At 45.4% G+C, this 11,295-nt stretch overlaps 1 protein-coding gene across 1 annotated transcript in view; it reads right to left on the reverse strand.

The window, feature by feature from the left end:
- The window catches only part of mapk4 (mitogen-activated protein kinase 4), an 84,531-nt gene extending 75,750 nt beyond the window's left edge, over nucleotides 1-8,781 (reverse strand). The window contains exon 1 of the mRNA XM_033033521.1: nucleotides 8,560-8,781. The gene's annotated coding sequence lies outside the window, so the exon portion shown is untranslated. The remainder of the gene's footprint in view (nucleotides 1-8,559) is intronic.
- Nucleotides 8,782-11,295: the final 2,514 nt, after the last annotated feature.

Raw genomic sequence — 11,295 nt, forward strand, 5'->3', positions numbered from 1 at the left:
TGATATCAAAGCCTGCACCTTCACAACCAGAAATCACAAATTATCCATAGTGCAACCTTCTCATATCCAGAAAACTTAGTGACAAAAAGATATTACCTGAAGGTGGAATCTCATGTAGAAAGGGTGGTAAAGAAAGCTTTTGGTGTGCTGGCCTTTATAAATTAGAGCATTGAGTATAGAAGTTGGGATGTAATGTTAAAATTGTACAAGGCATTGGTGAGGCAAATTCTGGAATATGGTTACAATTCTGGTCGCCAAATTATAGGAAAGATGTCAACAAAATAGAGAGAGTACAGAGGAGATTTACTAGAATGTTGCCTGGGTTACAGCACCTAAGGTACAGAGAAAGGTTGAACAAAATAGATCTTTATTCTTTGGAGCACAGAAGGTTAAGGGGGAGACTTGATAGAGGTCTTTAAAATTATGAGAGGGATAGACAGAGTTGACGTGGATAAGCTTTTTCCATTGAGAGTAGGGAAGATTCAAACAAGAGGACATGATTTGAGGATTAAGGGACAAAAGTTTAGGGGCAACATGAGGGGGAACTTCTTTACTCAGAGAGTGGTAGCTGTGTGGAATGAGCTTCCAGTGGAAGTGGTGAAGGCAAGTTCGTTTTTATTATTTAAAAATAAATTGGATAGGTATATGGACGGGAAAGGAATGGAGGTTTATGGTGTGAGTGCAGGTAGATGGGACTAGGTGAGAGTAAGTGTTCGGCACGGACTAGAAGGGCCGAGATGGCCTGTTTCCGTGCTGTAATTGTTATATGATTATATTACGAGTTTAAAAAATCAGAATGCTCCTTTTAATCAACATGAGGAGAGATGTAATGTTAGGCTATCATTAAGCTATTTAGAACATTTACTTTTTACGCAGTGTTTATCTCTTCTTTAAGACTGAACATGACCAATATCTGGAGTGTGGCAATAAAGAAAAGCCATTGTTTACATCATGCATAGCAGTGAGTCTGTAAAATAAATCATCAATGCAAGGGCTAAAGGTCTCCACTTATAAATAACAAGTGACTGATAATGTATTCTTGCACTCATTGTTTTCAAACAAGGTGACATTACAATTGAAGATAGACACAAAATGTTGGAGTAACTCAGCAGGACAGGCAGCATCTGTGAAGAGAAGGAATGGGTGACGATTCGGGTTAAGACCCTTCTTCAGTCTCAACCCGAATCATCACCCGATTCCTTCTCTCCAGAGATGCTGCCTGTCCCGCTAAGTTACTCCAGCATTTTGTGTCTATATTTGATTTAAACCAGCATCTGCAGTTCTTTCCTACACGTGATATTACAATTGTTATACTATTCAGTAATACCTTGGATTATATTTTACAGAGATTAACAGATTTAGCAGAATGATTACAATGTATCAATTTTATGGAGGAATTTAGGAGATGATATTAGTGAGACCACATTTGGAATACTGTGTACAGTTCTGGGGTCCATACTTAAGAAAGGATGTACTAGCCCTGGAGGCAGTGCAGCGAAGGTTTACAAGATTAATTCCTGCAATGAGGGGATTGACATATGAGGAAAGGTTAAGTAGGCTGGAACTCTACTCTTTGGAGTTTAGAAGAATGAGAGGCGATCTCATTGAAACATATAAGATCGTGAGGGGCCTTGATCGGGTGGATGCACCGAGGATGTTCCCAATGATCGGGGAAACTAGAACTAGGGGACATAGTTGCAGAATAAGGGGGGGCTCTTTTAAAACTGAGATGAGGAAGAACTTCTTCACCCAGAGGGTGGTTAATTTATGGAATTCACTGCCCCAGGGAGCAGTGGAAGCAGAAACTTTAAATATATTTAAGACTAAAATAGATGGTTTTTTAGCTGCCAAGGGGATAAGGGGCTACGGGGAGAGGGCAGGGATATGGACCTAGGTATGGTTAGTATAGTAAGACCTGAGTGATCTCCTGGACAAGTGTCGATCGCCTGGATTGGGGTCGGAGAGGAATTTCCCGGATTTTTTTCCCAAATTGGACCTGGGTTTTTATCCGTTTTTTTGCCTCCCCCAGGAGATCACGAGGTTCTTGGGGTGGAGAGGGGTGATAGCGGTATAAAGGGGAGGGTAGTGTCTTGTGTTCTGTGTCTTGTGTCTACTGTTTGTGGGTAAGTGTGTCTGTTTAGTGTTCAGCCATGAGCGAATGGCGGTGCGGGCTTGACGGACCTGGTGGTCTACTCTCGCACCTACTTTCTATGTTTCTATGTTTCTATGATTATAATTCCTTCAGCTACTTCTATTTTAGTGCAGCACAGTGGCACAGCTAGTAGAAGAATAGAATAGAATAGAATAGAATGCTATTTATTGTCATTCAATCCTGGGTTTGAACGAAATTCCATTTCTACAGTTTTTTTACATTACAAACACAATCCAAGACCCACACTTAACATAGTTTACATAAACATCCATCACAGTGAGTCTCCAACATCTCCTCACTGTGATGGAAGGCAAAGTCTTTATCTCTTCCCTTTGTTCCTTCTCCCGTGGTTCAGCAGTCCAACTGCAGTGTCGAGGCGAACTGGGGCTCCGATGTTAAAGCCCCCGGCGGGCGATGGTAAGTCCTGAGGCCGTTTAAGCCACGCCGGGCGATGTTAGGCCCCGGCTCCATGTCCTTCAAACCCGCGATTCCAGCGGGAGAAGTCGCCAGTTGCGGAGCTCGGAAAAGCGGTCTCCCACCAGGGACCTGCGAGCTCCCGATGTTCCCGTCCACCGGGTCTGCGGCCGGTGCCTCCGAACTCCAAAAGTCGGGTCGCAGCCGCACGCCACCACAGCTCTTCCCGCTCCGAAGTTGGCCAGCTCCGCGATGTCAGTTCCGCAGGCTCTGCAACTGGAGCCCTCAGGTTAGTCCCGGCCGGAGGTCGCCGCCGGCTCCACGATGTTAGGCCCAACGACATCCGAGACCCGACAAGGGAATAGTCGGGTCCCCGCACAGGGAAGAGATTAACGGTTTCCCCCACAGCCCCCCCCCACCACCCCCCACATATACACAGCTAAAAAATAATAATAAAAACTGACTCAAAGACATAGTAGAGCTGTTCCCTCAGTGCTGGAGACCCGGGTTCGATCCTGACCTTGGGTGCTGTCTGTGTGGAGTTTGCATTCTCCTTAGATTGGTGTCATGGGTTTGCGCTAGGTGCTCTGGTTTCCTCCCACATCCCAAACATGGGTAGGTTTGTAGGTTAATTGGCTTCTGTAAATTACCCCTTTTGTAGGTAGTGGATGGGATGGTAGAATAACATAGAACTAGTGTTGATGGTCAGTATGGACTCAGTGGACCAAAGGTATAAGAAGGAATTGCAGATGCTGGTTTAAACCGAAAATAGACACAAAAAGCTGGAGTCATTCAGCGGGACGGGCAGCATCTCTGGAAAGAAGGAATGGGTGATGTTTCTGAAGAAGGGTCACGACCCAAAACAACACCCATTCCCTCTATCCAGAGATGCTGCCTGTCCCGCTGAGATACTCCAGCTGTTTGTGTCTATCAGTGGGCCAAAGGGCCTGTTTGCATGCTGCTTCTCTAAATTAAACTACCTTACCATGGGAGCGTAGACAACTACCAGAAATAATGTTTAATATATTCTACTTAAATCAAATACAGTTAATCTTGCAGTCATTCTGTTTGTGCTTAATAAGAAATCTAATATTAATAGTTGACACAATAGACTACAGATGCTGGAATTTGGAGCAAAAAACAAACTGCTGGAGGAAGGCAAGACATTAAAGGCAAGAAGACACTAATTGGTGTTACAGGTGCACAACCTTTTATCCGAAATTCCAAATAACGAAAAGCTCCGAATAGCGGACATTTTTTTGGTCCTTGAAGAAAGGTCCTTGAAGACGTTCACCGAGGTCGGCCCGCAGAGGTGAGAGCGGAACCTCCGGTCGGTCCTTGAAGAAAGGGGAACTAAATCCCCATTCATAAAAGAGAAGGTGAGGGTATATTGCGTGGGAGGGTTAATAATTCACAATCTGCTGCCGCCTGCCCGCTGAGTTAAAAAGTTCCCACGGTAGACTCACGATACACAGTGTATCGTGAGTCTTGCGTGGGAACTTTTTAACTCAGCGGGCAGGCAGCAGCAGATTGTCGCTCCCTTCAGTTTCACCCCACCTACACCCCTCTGCTTCCCGGCCATGTGTGTGACCCCTTCCCTCCCCTCTCCAGCTCCCCGCCCATTGCACCGGCGCGGGGGCTTTGCACCGTCTTCACGTCGGCGATGCCAGCAGGTCAGTGCCAGTCACCAGAGACGTCAGGACCAACGGGACACCGACCCCCAGGCCCACTGCAAGCACGAAGATCCCAGAGACCCACAGCCAGCAGCAGCCCAGCCCCGTTCCAACTCCAGAGGAAAACTGCAAACTGGCCGGAGACGTCAGGACCACCAGAAGCCGCTCCCCGATGGGCCGCTACGGCGACAAGTGGCAGTTCGCCCACAGCCCGAGCTGCGCCCTCTCATCGGGACACCGACCCCCCAGGCCCACTGCAAGCACGGAGATCACAGATCAGCAACTCCAGCCCAGCCCCGCTCCAACTCCAGAGGAACACGCGGGGCAGAAGCTGATGGTGTGCAAGGTACGTCTTGTTCTTGGGGTGGCGAACTGCCACTTGTCGCCGTAGCGGCCCATCGGGGAGCGGATTCCTCTGGAGTTGGAGGGGGAGGGGGGTATTGTGCTGTTTAATCGCCCCCTGCTATCCCAGGGACAGGGAGACACAGCGGCTTTTGAGAATGGTGGGCAATCACTTCCAAAGTTCTGTCCACACAGTCAGTACACCTCTCCTACACTTGTCTCCCGCACTAAGATCATCTCGCAGAGAATGATCCCAGCCTAACCCTCCCTATTCTCTCCTATTCTGCAAGAAGAAACTACATTGAAGACTCAAACTCGCGATCGAGTAACTGCCGGGATCGAGGCGCAAACACGCGACCTTGCGGATATGAGCCGAGCACTCTACCACTGAGCCAGCCGTTAAAATCTACGCTAAAAATCTTCCATTCCGAAAGCCGAAAAATTCCGAATTACGAAAAGTGTCTGGTCCCAAGGCTTCCGGATAAAAGGTTGTGCACCTGTATCTACAGATCCCCAAATAGTGGCCAGGATGTAGGGTGTAAGTTGCAGCAGGAGTTAAAACTGGCATCTAACAAAGGTAATGCCACAGTGGTAATGGGGGATTTCAATATGCAGGTAGACTGGGAAAACCAGGTTGGTTCAGGACCCCATGAAAGAGAGTTTGTAGAGTGCTTCCGAGATGGATTCTTAGAGCAGCTTGTAATGGAGCCGACCAGAGAAAAGGCAATTCTGGATTTAGTGTTTTCCAATGAACCAGATATGATAAAGAGAACTCGAGGTAAAGGAACCGCTTGGAGGTAGTGATCATAATATGATTAGTTTTAATCTGCAATTTGAGAAGGAGAAGGTTAAATCAGAAATGTCAGTGATGCAGTTGAGCAAAGGGGACTATGAAGGCATGAGAGGGGAGCTGGCCAAGGTAGACTGGAAAGGAATCCCAGCAGGAATGACGGTGGAACAGCAATGGCAGGAATTTCTGGGCATAATCCAGAAGATGCAGGATCATTTCATACAAAAAAGGAAGAAAGATTCTAAGGGGAGTAGGAGGCCTTTGATAAGGTCCCGCACGGGAGACTGGTGACTAAAATGAGAGCACATGGTATTGGGGGTAGGGTGTTGATAAGTATAGAAAATTGGCAGACAGGAAGCAAAATTTACTTACAAAATTCTTAAGGGATTGGACAGGCTAGATGCAGGAAGATTGTTCCCGATGTTGGGGAAGTCCAGAACAAGGGGTCACAGTTTAAGGATAAGGGGGAAATCTTTTAGGACCGAGATGAGAAAACCATTTTTCACACAGAGAGTGGTGAATCTGTGGAATTCTCTGCCACAGAAGGTAGTTGAGGCCAATTCATTGGCTATATTTAAGAGGGAGTTAGATGTGGCCCTTGTGGCTAAAGGGATCAAGGGGTATGGAGAGAAGGCAGGTACAGGATACTGAGTTGGATGATCAGCCATGATCATATTGAATGGCGGTGCAGGCTCGAAGGGCCGAATGGCCTACTCCTGCACCTATTTTCTATGTTTCTATGTAAATAGTAGGAGTGAACGGGTCCTTTTCAGAATGGCAGGCAGTGGTGAGTGGAGTGTCGCAAGGATCGGTGTTGGGGCCGAAACTGTTTACCATATATATTAATGATTTGGAAGAGGGAATTAGGAGCAACACAAGCAAGTTTGTGGAAGACACAAAGCTGGGTTGCACTGTGAACTGTGAAGAGGATGTTCGGAGGTTGCAGGGTGACCTGGACAGGTTGAGTGAGTGGGCAGATTCGTGGAAGATGCAGTATAATATAGATAAATGTGAGGTTATCCACTTTGGCGGCAAAAACAAGGGGGCAGATTATTATCTCAAAGGGGTTAGGCTAGGTAAGGGGGAGGTGCAGCGAGACCTGGGTCTCCTTGTACACCGGTCACTGAAAGTTGCCGTGCAGGTACAGCAGGCAGTGAAGAAAGCTAATGGAATGTTGGCCTTCATAACAAGAGGATTTCAGTATAGGAGTAAAGAGGTTCTTCTGCAGTTGTATAGGGCTCTGGTGAGACCACATCTGGAGTATTGTGTACAATTTTGGTCTCCTAATTTGAGGAAGGACATCCTTGTAATTGAGAAAGCGCAGCGTAGGTTCACGAGATTGATCCCTGGGATGGCGGGACTGTCTTATGAAGAAAGATTTAAAAGACCAGGTAAAAGATTGAAAACTTTTTCACCCTGAGAGTTGTGAATTTGTGGAATTCCCTGCCACAGAGGGCAGTGGAGGCCAAGTCTCTGGATGGATTTAAGAGAGAGTTAGATAGAGCTCGAGCGGCTAGTGGAATTAAGGGATATGGCGAGAAGGCAGGTACGGGTTATTGATTAGGGTCGATCAGCCATGATCACAATGAATGGTGGTGCTGGCTCGAAGGGCTGAATGGCCTCCTCCTGCAACTATTTTCTATTTTTCTATGTTTCTATGTTAACTCAGCAAGTCAACAGCATATTTGGAGGCAAAAGGATAGACGACATTTTGGGGTGAGATTCTAGATCAGGTCTTAAGAGTGTACAGGGAAGATAGACAGTATAAATAGGTAAAAGGGAGGAGTAATGAATGGTGGATCATAGGTGGAAGCAGGTGAGGAGGGAGTAAATGTGCAAATGGAGCCAGGTGGAGGAAAAGGTTGTTGGAGGGACAGACAGAGACTGGAATGTGATGTGGAAACAAAAGGCTGCAGATCAAAATCTTATCAGTAAACAAGGTGGACCCAAACAAGGGTGAGATGATGGGTAGATGGAACCAGTTAGGGGATGGGATAGGAGACGCAGGTGTAGCGTGTGGGTGATGGGCAAATATTAATTATTTTTCAAAATCACTAAATTATTATTATTTTTTTTTTAAATGATATACAATTTACTAATACAGGAAGAGACCAGTAAATCCAACTGGCTCATGTGTTATACATGCTCCCGAAAACTCTTCCTATAATATAGCATCATAACTCTTTATTGCCAACTTGATCAAATACAATTCCCTTAAATGTGTCCATCGCGTTGCCCACAATCGTTCCTTATTGGAGCGAGTTTCAGATGCTCAACATCCTTTAGGAAAACGAGTTTCTTCGGAATTTCCTGTTTGGTTTATTGATGATATCTTACATAAGGTAAAGTACAGGTGGGGGAATGAGATCGTAATCCCACCTCCGCTATTCGGGCAATTCCTGCAAACGGGTGACGTTTTGGGGGTATTATTCCTCTCAAAATGTATCTCTCTGCCATGAGACAAATCGCCGATGCTTATCTCTTGTTTGAAGCCCTGCTGGACAAGCAGAGGGCATTACAGGCGATCTTTCCACACAAAAGAAATCTATGTGTTGTACGAGTCACCCAATATGCTCCATTATTCGACACCCACTTACAGCTGCCGAAGTAGCCACATACGTTTTTTTGCAAGCCTCTATCTTGTGTGCATTCTTTTTGGTTAGGGTGCTGAGGTTAGATTTTAAATCAACATCACTGCGCCTGCATCAGTTACGAAACAGCATTAGCGACCGTGGTGGTAACCGTATCTCGGAGATTTAATAGCAGATGCAAATGTTTATTTACAAAATATAGTTATGGTAGCGGCTAAATCAGCAAGCTTGTACACACATTGTAGAACACGCTGCGCCTGCATTAATCTATTATTTATGCATTTCCAGTTTCCGTGTGATGCACTAACCCGAACCTTTTTCCACACAGAGCCACACGTTTACTCATTAAAGGGAGACAAAGGCAAAGTACTGAGCAAATATACGTCTCTCCCATCTCTCCCAGGAGTCAGTGAGGGCTATAAAGATCTCAACATCCCCGTATCCTCCCTTCCCAATCCCATTTTCCCTGTTGTTTTCGGATTTAAAAAAAAACATCTTTGCACCGTGTCATTCCCTGTCAACTGAAAATGCTCCAGAAAAACGCAACAGAAACGCTGTCACCAATTCATTCCCCGTGTCACGATAAATAAAACTTACCATCAAAGAAATCCCGTTGGTGTAATCCCTGTGGCCGATGCGGATTTGTCATTTGCCGCTTCAGAGGGTGAATTACTCTGCTGCCGGGTGCCGTGCGCCCGGTGCCACTGACTGACTGCCTGACCGACCCGCTCCCCTCCTGCGGCTGAGGAGACGAAGCGAGCCCGGAGCGGCGGGACAGCGCCAGGCACAGCGCCGCGGCGTGACGTCAACTCGGCTCTCACTCACATTGCAGCCACCTGATGTAAGGCGAAGTACTGGTCCTTGGTGTGTGTGTGTGAGAGAGCGAGAAAAAGAGCGAAAAGCGAAGGTGCTTCTTTTTCTTCCGAGGATGAGATTGCAACCAACGGATCTGAAATCAACAGCAAGAGAGAGAGAGAGAGAGAGAGAGGGAGAGGAATTAGACAGCACTGCAGCCTAGTCAAATTGTCTGGGAGGAGTGGCAAGTAACAGAGTGGTGCTGCACAGGCGAAATGTGCAGGAAGGAGCTGCAGATGCTGGTTTAAATCGAAGATAGTTACAAAAATGTGGAGTAACTCAGCGGGTCAGTCAGCGTCTCTAGAGAAAATGAATGCGTGACGTTTAGAGTCGCGACCATTTTCAGACAGAAACAGGTTGCTATCTACCTTTTAAAAAAACATTAATTATTTGGTAAGAGAGAAACGAGCATTCCTTTTCGCAAACAATTTGTTGTAAAGTTTCCTATTCTCTCCACGTTTTCTGCAAACTCCGTTGCAATTCTTTCTGTGTTCGTTTTACATCATGATGCAATTGCGAGCAGGTCAGAGTTATATATAGGGAGGTGCCAGCTGGAGCGCCCGGGAGCAAGCTTGCTGTTTCACATGGTTGAGATCAACAACCGGTTGCATAAGATTCACATGCAAATTATTGCTCTCAAGCACCTAATCAAGCCAAAGCGCTTCAATACATATCTTTAAAAATCTTTACCGATGGCTGAGTGGGATTACTCGTTCTCCAGCCAAGCCAACCAGGCTTGATTAAAAAAAATATAGAAAGCATGGTGCTTTATTACTGTTTCTTCCAGTCGACGGCGGAAAACAACTACAGAATAAATTCGCATTAGGTATCAGGATGCAATCCAGGTCAGTGTTGAAATAGTTGATCCAAGCAGTCATTGGAAAGGATATGTTTGCACATGATGCCGTACTTCAGCGAGTAAAAAGCACACGCAGAAATGGTGCATTCTCCTAATGAAGTACTTATATTTGTATTGCCTATTATGGTTGTAAGACGTCCGCGTCCCCACGATATTTCACTGGGTTCAGTATCACCTAGCACTCTTGCAAGTGGAACTAAAACCAATCTGGAGTACAACACATGTGTAGGGAGGAACTGCAGGTGCTGGTTTACACCGAAGAAAGACACAAAATGCTGGAGTAACTCAGTGGGACAGACAGCATCCCTGGAGAGAATGAATTGGTGACGTTTCGGGTCGAGACCCTTCGTCAGATTGTCTATCTTTGGAGTACAGTAAATGTTGCCAAGTTACCCAGCAGCGTGAGGCAGGGAAATATTTACTCCACCAATCGGCAATAAAGACGTGGTTTATTTGTCTGTTGCAGTCTCAGGACACTACAAAGTTCTTTCCAGCCGACGACCAGATGTGACCTGCAGCCAATTTGCACACATCTATCTCTTGTCCGGTTCCTTTGAGTTTGATCAAAGTATAAATATTGATCAGGACGGGGATATTTCAGTCTTCTTTGATTATCACCATAAAATCTACATTTTCAGTTTAGAAAACAGACAAGGTCTAATTTAGCATTTTATCCAAATGAAAATCTCTCCAACAATTCCATTAAGTGCCGAAGGAGTGTCAGTCTCGATTATTTGGTTCAGAACCATCCTGAATGAGCCTTATCTGATGGCATGATCATTCTCAAGCACTGAACACAAGCTCCTTATGAAAAGCTGCCTGAACAAGGCGAGTTTGAACATCTATTTGTATGAAGTACTCGAACAAACAGTCAGAACGCAGTAAGAACATCCTCAGTGTATGAAAGCGACAGTCGTAACTTACTTTCTCTTCAAGTGTCAACCCAATGAACTTATTACACTAGACTAACTCCTTAAGGTAAAACTAGCTCAGGGTTTAAAATATAACAAATGGTTGTTTGCTGCCAGCTGGAAAATCCCCACAACTATTCCTGAGAGAAACGGTCCCTGCCCTGCGATGGTGAACTAGTGACTGAGCAAACAATGACAGAGGGCTTTAGCCTGCAACCGCTCCTTAGAAACATGGGTGGACAATATATGTACTATGATTTAATTAAATCAGAATTTCTTTTCATCAGCACTGAATGAAAACAATCTCCCCTGATGCCCCAAGGTAGCTGTTAATGAATGTGTCCATTCCAGTTAAATCCCATCTGGGGATTTCTCATTATTCACAACTTCAATAATTTGCATAAATAGGCACTGTTGATGCTAAAACTGAAAAAGCTGGCACAACAAAAAAAAACTCTTTGCACTCTAATCCCAACTGTGCAGGAATATTGAAATTTAAAATGCAAACAGAGAGCCCAGGAGGCAAAAACTCATCTGGCCACAACCTCAAAGCATATACAAATCACTTTTGAAGTACAGGAACGGCATACATTTTTGGACTTTCCATTAGATTCTCCAACAAAGTTACAATAGATGTGTTCAAAAGGGAACTGCAGATGCTGGAATATCGAAGGTACACAAAATTGCTGGAGGAACTCAGCGGGTGCA

This window comes from Amblyraja radiata, chromosome 1 (assembly GCF_010909765.2).
Source record: "Amblyraja radiata isolate CabotCenter1 chromosome 1, sAmbRad1.1.pri, whole genome shotgun sequence".
In the NCBI taxonomy this organism is placed as follows: Eukaryota; Metazoa; Chordata; class Chondrichthyes; order Rajiformes; family Rajidae; genus Amblyraja; species Amblyraja radiata.